Below are 12,110 nucleotides of genomic sequence, written 5' to 3' on the forward strand. Positions count from 1 at the left end.
TGTTATGAGAAATGGTGTCAAAAGCTGCACTTAGATCAAGGAGAATAAGTATAGCGAGTAATCCAGAATCAGCTGCCATTAATAGATCATTAATGATTTTCAACAGAGCTGTTTCTGTACTATGACAGGAACGAAAACCAGATTGAAATGGTTCATAAAGTTTATTGTCAGACATGTGTGCATTAACCTGATGTGTGATTGTTTTTTCTAGAATTTTGGAAGGAAAGGGTAAATTAGAAATTGGTCGAAAGTTATTGAAATTGTTGGGGTCTGCACCAGATTGCTTGAGTATAGGAGTGATTGCAGCTGATTTTAAAGATGAAGGAATAATACCAGAGGTGACCAGAGGAATGTATAATATTAGTAATTCTAAAAGAGAGGGTAAACAGGCATTTACTAAGATGGTAGGAACAGGATCAAGTGCACAAGTGGTTGGTTTCGATTCTCTAATAATGCCTAATACTTCAGCAGCAGAAGGAAGTGTAAAACTTGAAAATGGGCAAGAAGGTGTTGTCAAGGAAGCTGAAAAAGACAGACTGTGAGAGGTATTAGTATTCAGTTGCTGATGAATCTTTTGTACTTTGGAATTAAAAAAAAATGACATTAAAGAATTACAATAAGCAGATGAATATAGATGAGACATAGTAGAGTCTGTTGCTCGTAGAATGTTGTGGACCATGGAGAACAAGGTTCTGGAGTTACCTTCCCCTGTGTTGATTATATCTGCATAATAGTTTGATTTGGCCGTAGAATTAGAATCTTTATAAAGGAAAATGTGTTAATTAGAAATTAGTGATGTCCTTTATTAGAATGTTTTGTATCAAAGGCATATAGTCACAAGTCATTACAATTAAATGGATGAGGCTTTTTTTTTTATAGCGCTTTATTACAATCATTTTTTTTTGGGGGGGGGGGGGGTGAGTCACTCCACAACCACCACCAGTGTGCAGCATCCACCTGGATGATGTGGTCGCAACCACAGGTGGAGTGGAGGGAGAGAGCCAATTCAATGAATGGGGATTATTGGGTAGCCATGATTGACAAGAGTCAGTGGAGGGAATTTGGCCAGGACTCCAGGGATACACCCCTACTCTTTACATGTGCCATGGGATTTTTAAATGAAGTTACAAAGAAAACCTTAGACCAACAGTTCCCAATTACAGTCAATCGCACCCCCAATCTGCACATTTCACATGCATCTTAATCACATGAAATGTTCTATTCAAGTCTAAGTACCCATATGATATTCTGCTGTTTGAAGCAAGCAGGTCCCATTCAAAGTGGCATTACTGTGTGAGACAACCATCACAGTGGTATATCATTTCACCTCACCAAGTTTAGTCTGTGAAGAGACCCTAAAGCAAATCGATGAAGTGTTCCCCAAGTGAAGTAAACTTCATATGACTTCCCTTGCTGAGGGAGTAGTGAGAATTGAACACCATAGGGATCATATGGACCAAACAGTCCATGCAAGTAGCTCACATCTAACAAGGTTACCTCTGAATCAGGTGTTAACAGACTTCAAAAACCATGCAGGGGACCACTGCATTAGTCGGATCATGGAAGCTGGTCTGAGATGTTGTATTTAACGGGTCGCTAGAGAAAGTATCCAGGGCCACAAAACCAAAAAAAGCTTCCACATTTGCCAGTTTGCTTTTTAAAGGTTACCAACTGTAAACACTGGTTTATGCAAATTGGTCAGCTTTGTATGAAAGAACGTGACAAGGACTGATTAAAAAGGAGTTTTATTTCATAAATCCTATAGCCAGAAATTAAGCACAAAAATCACAAACAGGGAGGCATGTATGTGGTCTCAAATGAGTCACCTGAAAGTGAAAACAGCAAGTCAGCTTGACACGCATGTTCAACCAGGAATTCAGCCAAAAAGCACGAACCATTGAACACATACTTGGCTTATAGTAGTCATACACCTCAACGACTGCTGGCTTGAGATTCTGCACAGCAAGACCCTGTTTCAGTTGTAGCCTGTAGGTCATGGGGACACCCTTAGGAACCTGTGAGACAGGAGGGATGGAGAAGCACATAAGCACACATGAAGGGGAAGATAGAGAACCTACCCTGTGCACATCTCACCCCTTTCAGATACACCAGCACATGGTCATCTCCAGCATCAACCCGCTGCACTAGCGGAGCAAATGAATCTGGTGGGGATCCAAGCTGAGAAGGAAAGTCCATTAATAACTGTAGCAGCTTCAAACATCTTGGGACTTTACAAGTCATCTTCTAACATACGAACCAGTGACGTATCTGCTGTGAAACCTGACAGGAGTTTAATGTCCACAATAACCATGTTTGTAGTTGGTTTTGCACCATTGTATCTGAAGGAGTGAAGAATTTTATAAAAGTCAAGCACTGCAATTTGGCGCATCTACAAAAGACAGCTCAAGGCTGCTCAGAGTTGGTAGAAGTTGAATTTGTGCAGCTATTCCAACCATATACTTTATTAGGGGCTAAAGTGGATCAGAACTACATTTGGACTGGCTTTGTGAAATGGTCAGAGAATTGAAAAGTGGTTCTTACGTCACAGTGATGTTCAGCAGGAGATCAGATCCAGGCACTTTGCAGTCTCTTGCCACCTTCACTTCAACACCAAGTGTACTGGAAACTCGAATGGGTGTTGGGACGTTGTAGAAACATGTAACCTGGGGATAATAAAAAACCCACCCACACTAATAAATACACGTACACTATGACCGAACAGGGACAAGCATAGAAGTTAAGCATGTGAAGTTTACGACCTGCACAGACACACAGGTGGAGCCTGTCGCTCGAACACTATATCTGCCAGGAATGTTCTTCAGCTGCTTCTCCTGATACAGCAGCCTGTTGTCCGGATTCACGTCAAAGTTATACACCTCTCCTGCCACAGAGGACTGTAAAGTAACAGTGCTGGAGCCCTCCAGGCTGAACACTTTAGCGGCGAACAGAGACAGAGCATGAAGAGCCACCACAGTGTCCTAAAAATAAACACCAGATTTAAAAAAAAAAAAAAAAAAAAAAAGCCTCCGATATCATTTGTGCTCATGTTTGGTGGCCAGAGTTACCTGGGTGGAGGAAAAGCCTCCATAAGGGTTCTGCTGGGCCACAAGCCAGTTGACAATGCGGTTAGCATAGCTCAGATCAGTGGTCGTGAGAGGCTGTACAGAGAGAACCGCTAGCAGCACATACGAGCTGATCTCCACCGCCAGAGTGTCACCAGATGACGTCTGAGACCAGTGGAGCTTGTTTCCTTAGGACAAGAGAGGACATAAAGTTGATGCCAAAGAACCTGAACATCAAGAGACTAGTGAACCTCACCTTCAGAAATGGCAATGTTCTTCAAGGCAGTTAAAAGCCGTGCTCGAGTGCTGGTCTCTCCAGCCAGACTGAAGGTGTAGGCAAGCAGAGCCGTCGTGTAAGTGTTTCCCAGGTTCCCAGCGACAGGCCTCAAGCAAGACAGAGCATTGGTGATGACCGGATCCTGAAAGCAAAGCAGAAAGGGTCACTACACCAGTGGTTCCAAACAAAAGTCTCTGGAGGCCATTTAAGACATGGAAAACATGCAATGTTGAGGGGTCTCCAGGAATTACTGGACTACACAAATCAAAGGGCAAGGAGCTTGTATAAACAACTAGCAGGCATGTTTTACCGTGACAAGGACGCCCATTTCAAGGAGTGATGCAACAACGTAGCCTGTCATGGTCACATTATCACCTACACCACCCTAAAAACGGAGCAGCATGATGCTTTAGGTCAGACGTAGACTTAAGATCAGTTACAACACATTTAAAGAAACATTATGCACCTTCATATCAATGTGGTACAGAGTTCCCTCTTGCATGAAACAGCCATCTGAACCCTGCTTGCTGATCAACCAATCCTGTGCGCTCTGGAGGACACTGGGATCAATGAAGATGAAACGCCTTGCTAGGCCAAAAGTCCTCATGACGAAGGTGGTCAACCTGGCCATGAAAAGTTGCATTACAACCCAATTCAACGATGCATAAAAGGAAAAGACTGAAACGCACCATGTATTGGAAGCATCATAGCCAAATGTGCTGTATGAACCATCACCGTGCCTGTAGTTTAGCTGTCCTTGGTATCCTGTTCAAGTCAAAAAAAAAAAAACCTTGGTCAGGATTCACATTACACCAAATGAACTCCGAGGAGTAGGACTTGTAGGATTCAGTCATCTGTACCGCTCTGAAGGTAACCAGTGGCAGTCTGTCGGATGGTTGGGGTGAGCTGCGCAGTGCCTTCCAGGTACTGCAGGATGTAGATATTGGGAGCAAGAATTATCATATTTTGTTCTCCACAGCCAGAGGGCATCTGTAGCAAGCCATCAAGATTATTTAGCGCACGACCCATTAGGTCCCCTAAGAAAGGAAGAAAACTAAGTGCCGCCTGAATCCAGTTATTTTGCTGAAAGGGTCCAATTCAGTAAGGGGGAAGTTTACCAAGGACTGAAACTGAGCATTTGGCAGATCCCGGAATCACATTTGTTGGAAATGTCAGAGATAGGTCTTCTGAAAGGACACTCCCTGTGGACAAAACCGAACAGATCAGCAGAGAGCCCTACAGTTTGCTGGTAGAGTAAGAATGCATTTAGAAAGTCACTGAGTGCAAACAAACCCTTTGGACAAAGTAACCAACTCTGGGTGAAGATCCTTTCAACTCCTTCAGGCTATAAAGAGAGCAGAAGTGCACCAAATCAGTAAAACTGCATAAGCTCCATGATCAAACTCCAGAATGGTTAATGCTTACCAGAACAAGTAGACTTTCAGTAACAATGTCAACGCGTCCTCTTGTTGGCACGGTCACAACTTCAGTGCCACATCGAACCTGGGACTGATCAGCCTGAGCACTGACAGTCACATTTACAGATCCTATAATGCAGACGGGAAGTGAGCAACCAATTCATACTCCATTTAGAAGACAAACCATGAAAAACTGACCAAGGACCGATGCGGAGAGAATCCATTTAAATGTCTTTCTCCCACTGGCACAGAGACAGGATGAATACGGATCATTAAAAGGTCGAAGACTGAAGTCAGAGGAAGCAGCTGGAGTCACTTTAACCTGCCAATAAACCATATTATTAGTGCACAGTAAAGAGGTCTCTACAGATCCATTTAGGGGTGAGATTGACATAGTTTCTAAGATGGAGTTCTTGCACAGTTAATTTTGCTGGCTTAGGCCTGACAGGGACAGTCTACTGAAGTTTCCATATGTAGTATGGTGGTCGGTCCATAACAGTGACAATCATGTACTGAAATTCTGGCACATGATACTGCTTAATTTTGACTCTGCAATACTCGTGCAAGGTGGCCCAGTTTTAAATGGCCAATTGTGACAGTTACAACAGGCTACAGCTTAACATGAAAGTTCAAAGCAAGGCGATACGAAGCCTGCACACACCAAAAAAAAAAAAAAAAAAAAAAAAACCCACACAACATTAGTGAATACGGACCATGATGCACTTGGACAGATAGTTGAAGACCGTGGCCTTCAGCTCAAAAGACTCTCCACGGATGATGGAGTAAGGCAGGGAGAGCTCCAGGAAGAAGGGCTGGAAGACCGTCAGCTGAACAGGAGGAGCCAAGCCAAAACCTTTGGAGGACACACAGAACGCCTCGGTCTCCCATGTGGTTATGGTGTCAGGAACTTTCAGATTAACTCTTGTGGATCCAGTGTTTCTGAAAAGCACACACACTATATAGAAACGAACATGGACCAGGAGGGGTAAATGGAGCCCTTTAGATCACTGGCAGACTCATTCCTGGAGGGCCACAGCCCAGCAGAGTTCAGATTCAACCAAAACACCCTGAACAATTCAGCAGAACAAGTCCTACAGGCTAATTTGAAGCCAACATGGCATGCATTGGGGCAATGTTTGGAACTTAACAGTTTGACACCTGCTTTACGCCTAGTCCACATGAACTATGATTTATCCTCCATTTAAAATTTAATCCACATGAAAATGCAAAGACTGACGCACAGTCAAGAATACCAAACTAGCAGGTGGCATACAGCCTGACCCTAAAGCCAGTTTACATGGGGCAAGTCTGTAACTGCTGGTTTAAGTGCACTTATTTCCTCTGGCCAGTGCTGTCCAACCAGTGAAACTGGACAATCTGAAAATGTTCACCTTTGCAGTAGTTTAAGGCTCCATTTGGAACCAGATATTGCATGTGTGTGAACAAGTGGCCAAACCACAGAAAAAGCTGTGTGGGTGGACAGGCCCTGGTGATGGGGAGTCATTTTGTGGAAACAAGGTTCTTCACTGACCCCACTTGAGAAAGCTGCCAGATCCAGGTTTCCGGAAAATAAGTCCTGACCGTCACATCAAAAGAACCTCCAGCACCCTCACCTCCGATGTCCTTTAATGCAGAAGCCATTTGAAAGGCTACAGGACGAGGAACTGAAAAAAAAAAAAAATAGCCAGGACTGCAACAACCAACTGGGTCTTGTTAAATTCAATATACATTAGATAAATAAGGGCCATGCACCAGGCTATCCTATAGTTAAAAAGAACACCCTAAGAGACTTACAACCAAAGTTGCGATAGTAATTCAGGCCTCTGTAGGTCAGGCAGTTAGGTTCTTTGACCGGAAGATTTGTTGCAAGCTTCATCCCCACACTCTGTCAAAGACAAGCATAAAGATGCATTTGAAGAATCAAACAGTATTCAGCCACTTAATGACTGCAAACAATTTCCAACCTGGAAAGCTTGGTCTGTAGGAACAGCTCAACGGGGTCTAACATTCAGGCACTCCTGTTCATCCTCAACAGGAAACGGATAATAGGATTGAGATCGTACTGGGAGCAGGTTGAACACCTAAAAACATGGAAGGGGAGAGAAGTGTCAGGTCAAACACACCTCACTGAGCAGTTTAAGATACAAGTATTGTAGAAAACCACAGTGTTGGTCTAGTTTTTAAAAAGACTAGAGTCAGGTCTATGGATAAGAGAGTAAAACACCTGCAGGATGAAACCCATGGCACATTGGTGAAATACCAGGCAAAGCAGCAAAGTCACTTGGGGGGGTGGGAACTCATCTGGATTAACAGCCATTGCCAAGTTAAACCAAAAATCGCATGGGAGAAAATAAAGCCTTGGACTGTAGATACAGTTTGACATAGCAAATATTACCTTGCTGCAATTGCTTTGGTTGGTCTAATTCAGTGGTTCCCGAAACGGTCCTGGAGTACCCCCAACACTGCACATTTTCTTTGTCTCCCTAATAAAACGCATCTGATTCTACTCATCAGCTCATTATCACATGGGTTAATGAGCTGGTGAGTTGAATCAGATGGGTTTGATTAGGGAGACAAAGAAAATGTGCAGTGTTGGGGGTACTCCAGGACAGGTTTGGGAACCGCTGGTCTAATTGATCCAACTGCAAAACCTGGATGTCAAAAAGTATGACTAATGAACTGCACATAGATACCACTTCAGCATTCAAACGTCTTCCCGGCTCCATGATCCGAACACTCTGATCAACAGCACTGAGGCCACACAGGGATCCTGCTTGAGCAGAAACAGTCAAAACATTTCCCTCAATAGGAACAGCTGTAGGGGGAGAAAACTGCAGAGACACCTGGAACAAGAACAAGCTCAAGCTGAAGGACATGCTGCCACACCCCACAAAGTAGAGGTGCTAGATGTCCACACACCTGGTTTTGGAAACACATTTCAGTGTCAAAAGCTGCACTAGCAGCAACCACATTCCCACTGGGCAGAACACAGAAGGCCAGAATCTGCACTACTGGAGCCATATCGACACCGACAGACAGCTGGAACGACACTGTGCCACTTGGTGCATTCAGGGCCCTCACTTGAACGGTCTGAAATCCATGCAGGATGATCACTCCTTTGGACAAGACCTGACAAGAGACAGACTGGGGCATAAGAGGTGCCAAAAAGAGAACTAACAAGTGCGGTCATCAAAACCAGCATCCACTCACCATATAGACGATGTCGGCACTGTAGTCACCAGTCTCTCCAACAAAAGAATATTTGATTTTCACTGGATAATTGGCACCACATTTCAGTGGCTGCTCAAGCTTGTCTATAGTCAGTTCACTAAACGTTGGGTTGTCAGTAGCAGTTTGGAAAAGCGGCACATTCCTCGTTTCCGTACTGAAGTAGGGCGATTTAGAATCATAAAAATCCTGTGATGTTGCACTTGCCTGGAGGAACGGGTTAATAGAATTAGTTTCTTGCAGAAGTCAGTTTATAAAAAAAAACCCTTTCGTACCATCAGATTCAGACCAGCTTTAGGGAAATCAGCAGTGTTGAGGGAGAAAGAAGCCACTCCGTTCAGGTTCGTAGTCCGATTCAGCAGCAGTTTGTTGGGCCATTGGCTAACATCCAGGAGATAGACTGCCTTCCTTGCTATTGGAGTCCCATTGAAATAAGATGCAGAGATCTGTTGGGATAGAGCGGTTAGGAAAGGGAACCAATGAGGACGGTCGAAGAGATGAAGCGTTATTCACCTTCCCATTAAGGATTGATCCATAGTTAAAGAAACCTGGGAGGTCCAAAAACGAGACCTTGCCAACTTCAAACGTAATTAAGACGGTTGTGGATTTTGACATCACTACATCTGGGAGAACAAAAAGGCACCAAATAAGAATGTTCAAGTCAGTGTTAGTTGACAGGGATTTGAGACCAAGCATTTTCATCCAGAAAGGCTAAGATTAAGTCTGTCAACCCAATAAGACTTGTATGACTAATGGGATTAAGTCACTGCATTAGTCAAGCTATAGTCACCAACATTTTCGGTCTCAAGTCATTCTCTTCAGGTCAAATCAATTTAGCGCATAAATTTGAATCAAGGACTGAATATGCAAAAACTCGAATGACCGTTTTGCTTTTTTGGTGTACTATCCCTTTGACCGTAGTGAAAATGCAGCAACTTTATATCTGAAAAGCAGAATAAGACAAATACAGAAGCATTACAAATTATACTCCTTTTTCAGATCAAGTAGGAGTACTTAATTTAACATACGTTGTTATGATGACGGGGATAGATAGGAACGCAGTCCCTTTAAGACGGTAGGCATGCAATATTGACATGTTCAGTTTATCCACCCAGGCGGATCATGTGCGGTATAGGAGAACTGAAGTGGAGTCTGTCAGATAGCACTTCTAGCAGTGTGATTCTGCCCATCCGGTCTTAATGGCATTAGCACCCAAAAGGTTAGGGTTGAGGTGTGTGAATTAAGTGGTTAGTTCACATTCTTCCACTGCTGCCATACGGAGACTAGATCTAAACCACCCCCCCCCCCCACCAAAAAAAAAAAAAAAAAAAAAAAAAAAAAAAAAAAGTATATATATATATATATATATATATATATATATATATATATATACACATATATATATACACACACACAAAACAGCCAGGTGCTCACCTGTTCCCTCTTCAGTGACATTCACTTTAACAAGGAAGGAATTTTGCAGGTTCTCTTCGAATTTGGTGGTGAAAAACTCTGACGTACTGATAGTAAGGGAAGCACAACCGGTGTTGTTCATCTGGTAGCAGAACAAGGTGGCAAGATTCAGGTGTAGACATGCAGGAGAAAAAAAAAAAAAAAAAACCCTGCTCTGTACAGTGGTCTCCTACCATAGCGGTTTTGTTAAGACACACACAAGACACACCAGGTACCACAGAAAACTGGAACGGCTCACGACACTTCCACCAATGCTTGACCAGGTACAGGTTGCCCATACGTGTATCTGGGAGTAAAGGGTTAAGGAACAAGTTCACCAACCAAAAAGTCAAGAATATAAGAGCTCACACTTACTTGGCACAAGCCTCAACTTTCAGTCCCACATCTCCCACACTGTACATCTGTGGTGTGGTCAAGGTGACGTCAAACTTGGGTAAAACTAAACCAGAAACCAGGGCTTTAAATTAGGACCCCAGTCAGTCATCAAGACTACCCATTGCACATCATGTGTGGTAACTTACCATACTTTTTCACCTCAAAATCCTGAGAGATCGTACGGTCACCAATAAAAGCCCTCAGAGCATACATCCCAACCTGAGCCTCAGGGTTTAACTGGTGAGAAAGCTGCAATATCCACCCAGTCGAGGAAACATTTGTCCACTGACCAATCCGGTTCTTATGGTCCTATTTGGAGGGAAAAGCTTTGAATATGATGCAAGCCCAAGAAAGAACAGTAAACCCCCAAAGAACATGTAGAGGTAAACCAGTGTTGTATCTATCCAAAGACTTGGTCCAGAACAAGTTCTCACCTCCACTAGACTGTACTGTAAAGACAAACAACATTAGGCAACTTATATTAAAAAAAAAAAACCCGGAAGACCAAAAGCAGCTCAGGCTTTACCATTTGATCAAGAGGAACAAATTTAGCATCCATGGTCAGAACCCTGAAGTTCACTGCAGAAGAGAAACAGCTCACTTGGATTACATAATGCACTTGAAGGTGTACGAAGTCGGTTACACTACAAGTTCTGATCAATTCTAATATTAATACAAGGGTGTAGCTCACCCATTTGTCCTGGGTTGTAGATGGGTTTGTCTGTTTGGATGAAGGTCAGAGGCAGGTAACTTCTGAACATGGCTTTCCTCTCTTCAGTCATTTTGAAGAACCTTCCTTGAAGTACCACCCTCACTTTCTGCACCAATTCTCCATCTACTTGGGGAGCCTGTAGAGAAACACTTTAATACAGGAAAGAAAAAACACTGCATGTGCCTCACTGAGACAGACCTGGAAACTAAAACAACTGTGAAACACGGTTGAAGATCTCCGCTGCGCAAGTGGTGTGGTCTGGTTCTGGTCATCAACCAGAAAGATGTTCATTGAAAGGCTCTCATTGGGTTTTAGAAGACTTGCACACAATTTGGCATTAGAGCCAGATTCCATCACTGCAGAAAACATCACCAAGAAGGATCTGTGGAAACAAACACACTCAGAAGTCAGATCAGTACACATGCATGTAAATGTATAAGAGATACCATTTACTCACAGTCCTGATCTCTGTCCACCAACAGCAAAGAGAAAAAGGACTAAAACGAGCCCCTTCCAAACACATAACTCCTTCACAGCCATGAAGAGCAATCAGCCAAGACTTGACTTGATTTCAGAAACACTGCAAACCTTTAACAAGCTCCACAGTTACTCTCAATCAGCTGCACTGTTGGCAGCGATATTTAAACACACTTAATTGGAGGAATTCATTTATTAGCTGATTGCCTGATTAACTGATTGAACCAGTTAATTTGTAAAATGATTCACTGTCATGCTGTTGACGCCTGCTGGTCAAAACTGTATTTCAGTACAAGAACTGGCCAAACATGCATCAAACATACATATGTATCATGCATCAAATGCCTTTTACAACCATTGGAAAACATTGTATTGATAGTGTACTTTTAAAATACAATTTACAAATCATCAAATACTAGGGGTGTGACGAGACAAGACACGAGACTGGGTTCACGAGAACGAGATGAGATTTTTTGACTTTTTTTAAATCCTAAATTATGACAACACAAATATCCCCTTAAAGTGGAAGTGAAACAGTCAATTTTGTTATTTAGTGAACGGATTTCTACTTTAATATTAATTTAATCTATCCTTTATCTTTTAATAATTGAAACTTAATTTTTTTTTTTGTCAAACCAAGGGGATTTACTATTAAGATAAAAACTGGAAGAAATGTCGTGTGATTAATGCTTTAAAAATAATGTTTGTTTCATTTTTGTAGTAGTAGAAGTAGTAGTAGGCTAAGTAAAGGTGCTGGTCATATAATTAGAATTATCATCAAAAAGTTGATTTATTTCACTAATTCCATTCAAAAAGTGAAACTTGTATATTATATTCATTCATTACACACAGACAGATATATTTCAAATGTTTATTTCTTTTAATTTTGATCTTTATTATTGATAATTAAGAGGGCTTTTACACTTTGCTCGTTTGCTGCGGTCCGAGCCCGAGCGTGATTGTTCCCGGCGCCGCCCGCAGTGTTGGTCTGCTTTCACAATCAATAGTTGTATCAAACCCAGGTGTGTTTGCGTGGGTACTTTACTTCCTGAACAGGTGCGCACCCGAGTCCGTGTTGCTTGCACATT

At 42.5% G+C, this 12,110-nt stretch overlaps 1 pseudogene; it reads right to left on the minus strand.

Annotated features, from left to right (window-relative positions):
• Positions 1-1,734: 1,734 nt before the first annotated feature.
• Positions 1,735-11,131, minus strand: LOC132149694 (alpha-2-macroglobulin-like; annotated as a pseudogene).
• Positions 11,132-12,110: the final 979 nt, after the last annotated feature.

The sequence above is a fragment of the Carassius carassius genome, chromosome 9 (genome assembly GCF_963082965.1).
Source record: "Carassius carassius chromosome 9, fCarCar2.1, whole genome shotgun sequence".
Taxonomy (NCBI): Eukaryota; Metazoa; Chordata; class Actinopteri; order Cypriniformes; family Cyprinidae; genus Carassius; species Carassius carassius.